The 6,087-nt window shown below is 44.0% G+C and overlaps 1 long non-coding RNA gene across 1 annotated transcript in view; it reads right to left on the minus strand.

Moving 5' to 3' along the window:
- The window catches only part of LOC126271972 (uncharacterized), a 187,543-nt gene that overhangs the window by 110,179 nt on the left and 71,277 nt on the right, over positions 1 to 6,087 (minus strand). The gene's annotated exons all lie outside the window — the stretch shown is intronic.

Consider the following 6,087-nt stretch of genomic DNA (forward strand, 5'->3'; position numbering starts at 1 on the left):
TCAAGCTTCTAATAAACCTATCAATTTGCCTAGGTTGTTCATTTCTTCATCATTGCTTCCATTTTCTTGCATTATACTCCTTGAAACTTTGCACTGTTTTTAGTTGGTATAGTTTTACTATAGATCTATCCTGTTTTTCTTGTTGTTTCCACCTGCTCACACTTCTATGCACTGAATTTTACACCATACTCTTGCAAAACTTCTTCCCAAACATCTTATTGCTTCTGTCTTCCTCCTCACTGTTCCCCATATTGTCAAATCATCGGCAAACAGCATTACTATCATCTTGTCTCCAATCTCTTGCAATTTGTGTCATTATCCATCACCACTAACAAAAGTAATAGAACTAGTGCACTTACTTTTTTTAGTCTGTTTCTCTGTGGCAGCCATCCTGTTCCTCTCTTCCGATTCTCGGACCACTTACACTTCTCTGGTACAATTATTGTACCTCAATGCTATTTGCTTACCTATCCCTCTCCTTAGTGACTCCCAAACTTTTCTTCTCAATAGAGCGACATATACTTTCTCTAAATTCAGGAAGACCACCAGTAGACCTCTCCCATACTCAAAGTGATGTCCTGCAGCTGGCTCACTGCAGATATTCTGGAGTTCTCGTTGTATTCCATACAGCACTCATAACTCTATACAGCCACAGTATCCCCACCTCTTCTGAATCTCCGATCTGTCCACCCTTTATTCATCTATACCTGATTCTTTTCGTCCTTGCATGTTCATAAGTACTTCCTCTACTTCTATTCGCAATAGATATTTTTTTCCATTTTCAGCCCCATTCTCCATCTGTCCTGTATCTCTATTCAACTCCACTGTTCTGTTTGGATGCAGAAAATCATCAAAATTTGCACTCCTCAGCTGTTTCAGGTCCATCACCTTCTCTACTTCATTCCCATATTTCTCAAGCATTTTTACATTCTCTGACACCTCCTCCTCAATCTATGTGCTTCTCTATCTTCTAATGTACTTTGTTGAAACCATACCCCAAATGTTTTACTCTTCTTTAAAACTGCTTCTTTAAGTCCAGAATCTCCATTATTCATTAATAAAGCCAATGGTCATCATCTAAGGCCTCTGAGGTATCTCGTAGTATTACATTGATGTCTGCCTTGTTTCTTGTCACTTCATCTGCTGCTAATGTACACTCCTGGAAATTGAAATAAGAACACCGTGAATTCATTGTCCCAGGAAGGAGAAACTTTATTGACACATTCCTGGGGTCAGATACATCACATGATCACACTGACAGAACCACAGGCACATAGACACAGGCAACAGAGCATGCACAATGTCGGCACTAGTACAGTGTATATCCACCTTTCGCAGCAATGCAGGCTGCTATTCTCCCATGGAGACGATCGTAGACATGCTGGATGTAGTCCTGTGGAACGGCTTGCCATGCCATTTCCACCTGGCACCTCAGTTGGACCAGCGTTCGTGCAGGACGTGCAGACCGCGTGAGACGACGCTTCATCCAGTCCCAAACATGCTCAATGGGGGACAGATCCGGAGATCTTGCTGGCCAAGGTATTTGACTTACACCTTCTAGAGCACGTTGGGTGGCACGGGATACATGCGGACGAGCATTGTCCTGTTGGAAGAGCAAGTTCCTTTGCCGGTCTAGGAATGGTAGAACGATGGGTTCGATGACGGTTTGGATGTACCGTGCACTATTCAGTGTCCCCTCGACGATCACCAGAGGTGTACAGCCAGTGTAGGAGATCGCTCCCCACACCATGATGCCGGGTGTTGGCCCTGTGTGCCTCGGTCGTATGCAGTCCTGATTGTGGCGCTCACCTGCACGGCGCCAAACACGCATACGACCATCATTGGCACCAAGGCAGAAGCGACTCTCATCGCTGAAGATGACACGTCTCCATTCGTCCCTCCATTCACGCCTGTCACGACACCACTGAAGCCGGGCTGCACCATGTTGCGGCATGAGCAGAAGACGGCCTAACGGTGTGGGGGACTGTAGCCCAGCTTCATGGAGACGGTTGCGAATGGTCCTCGCCGATACCCCAGGAGCAACAGTGTCCCTAATTTGCTGGGAAGTGGCGGTGCGGTCCCCTACGGCACTGCGTAGGATCCTACGGTCTTGGCGTGCATCCGTGCGTCGCTGCGGTCCGGTCCCAGGTCGATGGGCATGTGCACTTTCCGCCGACCACTGGCGACAACATCGATGTACTGTGGAGACCTCACGCCCCACGTGTTGAGCAATTCGGCGGTACGTCCACCCGGCCTCCCGCATGCCCACTATACGCCCTCACTCAAAGTCCGTCAACTGCACATACGGTTCACGTCCACGCTGTCGCAGCATGCTACCAGTGTTAAAGACTGCGATGGAGCTCCATATGCCACGGCAAACTGGCTGACACTGACGGCAGCGGTGTACAAATGCTGCGCAGCTAGCACCATTCGACGGCCAACACTGCGGTTCCTGGTGTGTCTGCTGTGCCATGCGTGTGATCGTTGCTTGTACAGCCCTCTCGCAGTGTCCGGAGCAAGTATGGTGGGTCTGACACACCGGTGTCAATGTGTTCTTTTTTCCATTTCCAGGAGTGATTTATTTTTGGATCAATATCTTGTTACCTTATATATCACACACCATACTCTGAATTTCCAATCATCAATCAGTGTAAATTCGAATTTCTCAGTATAATGTGAAATAATTTGGGTGTAGGTCACTGTTAAAGCTGGCTCAGACATGGTAATTGGATGTCTCTATAGGCCCCCTGGCTCAGCAGCTGTTGTGGCTGAACATATGAAGGATAATTTGGAAAATATTTCGAGTAGATTTCCCCACCATGTTATAGTTCTGGGTGGAGATTTTAATTTGCCGGATATAGACTGGCAGACTCAAACGTTCATAAAAGGTCGCAGGGACAAAGAATCCAGTGAATTTTTTTAAGTGCTTTATTTGAAAACTACCTTGATAGTTAAACAAAGAACCAAATCGTGGTGATAACATATTAGACCTTCTGGTGACAAACAGACCCGAACTATTTGAAACAGTTAACACAGAACAGGGAAACAGCGATCATAAAGCGGTTACTGCATCGATGATTTCAGCCGTAAATAGAAATATTAAAAAAGTTAGGAAGATTTTTCTGTTTAGCAAAGGTGACAAAAACCAGATTACAGAGTACCTGATGGCTCAACACAAAAGTTTTGTCTCAAGTACAGATAGAGTTGAGAATCAGTGGACAAAGTTCAGAACCATCGTACAATATGCGTTAGATGAGTATGTGCCAAGCAAGATCATAGGAGGTGAGAAAGAGCCACCGTGGTACAACAATCGAGTTAGAAAACTGCTGCGGAGGGGAACTTCACAGCAAACATAAACATAGCCAAAGCCTTGCAGACAAACAAAAATTACGTGAAGCGAAATGTAGTGTGAGGAGGGCTATGCGAGAGGCTTTCAATGAATTCGAAAATAAAGTTCTATGTACTGACTTGGCAGAAAATCCTAAGAAATTTTGGTCTTATGTCAAAGCGGTAGGTGGATCAAAACAAAATATCCAGACACTCTGTGACCAAAATGGTACTGAAACAGAGGATGACAGACTAAAGGGCGAAATACTAAATGTCTTTTTCCAAAGTTGTTTCACAGAGGAAGAATGCACCGTAGTTCCTTCTCTAGATTGTCGCACAGATGACAAAATGGTAGATATCGAAATAGACAAACAGAGGGATAGAGAAACAATTAAAATCGCTCAAAAGAGGAAAGGCCGCTGGACCTGATGGGCTGGTAGTTCGGTTATACACAGAGTACGCGAAGGAACTTACTCCCCTTCTTGCAGCGGTGTACTGTAGCTCTCTAGAACAGCGAAACATTCCAAAGGACTGGAAAAGAGCACAGGTCATCCCCATTTTCAAGAAGGGACGTCAAACAGATGTGCAGAACTATAGAAATATATCTCTAACGTCGATCAGTTGTAGAATTTTGGAACACATATTATGTTCAAGCATCATGACTTTTCTGGAGAGTAGAAATCTACTCTGTAGGAATCAGCATGGGTTTCGAAAAAGACGGTCGTGTGAAACCCAGCTCGCACTATTCGTCTACGAGACTCAGAGGGCCATAGACACGGGTACCCAGGTAGATGCTGTGTTTCTTGACTTCCGCAAGGCGTTTGATACAGTTCCTCACAGACGTTTAATGAACAAAGTAAGGGCATATGGACTATCAGACCAATTGTGTGACTGGATTGAAGAGTTCCTAGATAACAGAACGCAGCATGTCATTCTCACTGGAGAGAAGTCTTCCGAAGTAAGAGTAATTTCAGGTGTGCCACAGGGGAGTGTCATAGGACCGTTGCTATTCACAATATACATAGGTGACCTTGTGGATGACATCAGAAGTTCACTGAGGCTTTTTGCAGATGATGCTGTGGTGTATCGAGAGGTTGTAACAATGGAAAACTGTGCTGAAATGCAGGAGGATCTGCAGTGAATTGACACATGGTGCAGGGAATGGCAATTCAATCTCAATGTAGAAAAGTGTAATGTGCTGCGAATACATAGAAAGATAGATCCCTTATGTATCTACAAAATCACAGGTCAGCAACTGGAAGCAGTTAATTCCATAAATTATCTGGGAGTACACATTAGGAGTGATTTAAAATGGAATGATCATATAAAGTTGATCGTCGGTAAAGCAGATGCCAGACTGAGATTTATTGAAAGAGTCCTAAGGAAATGCAAACCAAAAACAAAGGAAGTAGGTTACAATACGCTTGTTTGCCCACTGCTTGAATACTGCTCAGCAGTGAGGCATCCGTACCAGATAGGGTTGATAGAAGAGATAGAGGGGATCCAACGAAGGGCAGTGTGCTTTGTTACAGGATCATTTAGTAATTGTAAAAGCGTTATGGAGATGATAGATAAACTCCAGTGGAAGACTCTGCAGGAGAGATGCTCAGTAGCTCGGTATGGGCTTTTATTAAAGTTTTGAGAAAATACCTTCACCAAAGGGTCAAGCAGTATATTACTCCCTCCTACGTATATCTCGCGAAGACACCATGAGGATAAAATCAGAGAGATTAGAGCCCACACAGAGGCATACCGACAATCCTTCTTTCCACGAACAATATGAGACTGAAATAGAAGGGAGAACCAATAGAGGTACTCGGGGTACCCTTCACCACACACCGTCAGGTGGCTTGCGGAGTATGGATGTAGATGTAGATGTAGATGTAGATAATTGTGCTGTTCCCTGTCATCTCCTTCTATAATCTTCTTTAATCTCTTGTGTTTCCTTATAATATGCACCTCACCTAAGAGGCATAAACTTTTAATATCTTCATCACTGTTTTCCCCTTCAACAATATTCTGGTCTTTATCACTCTCTCATTTATTCCAAATACTTCCTCTTTCAGTCCAACTCTCACTACTGCCCAACTCGATTTTTGGTGTCCTCCTCAGCATCTACCTAGTATAGTCTAAACCCATTCCTCAATTCACACTTTCCTTCATATCTACATTCTGTTTGTGCAACCCTGTAACACATTCAGTTTTTATTTTTCCATTGTGCAAACAAGATTTTCCAATTTTCCTTCAAGAGTTTGAGTCTTTGATGTTCCAAATTATAACCCATGCCCATTTCTCTGTCATCTACCTTTAAATCCAATTTTTGCATTGAAACTTGTTCCATTTTGGAGAGCTCCTATTTATCCACTGTTGGTTTGTGGTAATCACAGCTTCACCAGAGTGTCATTTTGACAGCAGTTCTGAGTGCTTCTGTATGGCCTCCACAGTTACTGTACCAGTCGTGGAGCACATGGCCCCCATTGCACTTCACTCTGCTGGCAGTCCCGTGCTTCACGCTGTTGCCTATGTTCCAAGACTTGGGTATGGGTGTGGACTTTGAGAAAGTTATGGAGCACAAAACAAAAATTTCAAGTATGATGCAATAAAACTTTCACAACAGGAGTAGCAGAAGTAAGTAACAAGAACATCAAACACAGTGTGTCTCAGTTAAGTAGTCACTGCTTGTATGAAATTCCAAACTGCGATGCTGCCTCGTGGTGAGTTAAGGTGTTGCGACCCTTGAAGTTTCAAAAACTGACCATG

Source organism: Schistocerca gregaria, chromosome 5, assembly GCF_023897955.1.
Source record: "Schistocerca gregaria isolate iqSchGreg1 chromosome 5, iqSchGreg1.2, whole genome shotgun sequence".
NCBI classification, from domain to species: Eukaryota; Metazoa; Arthropoda; class Insecta; order Orthoptera; family Acrididae; genus Schistocerca; species Schistocerca gregaria.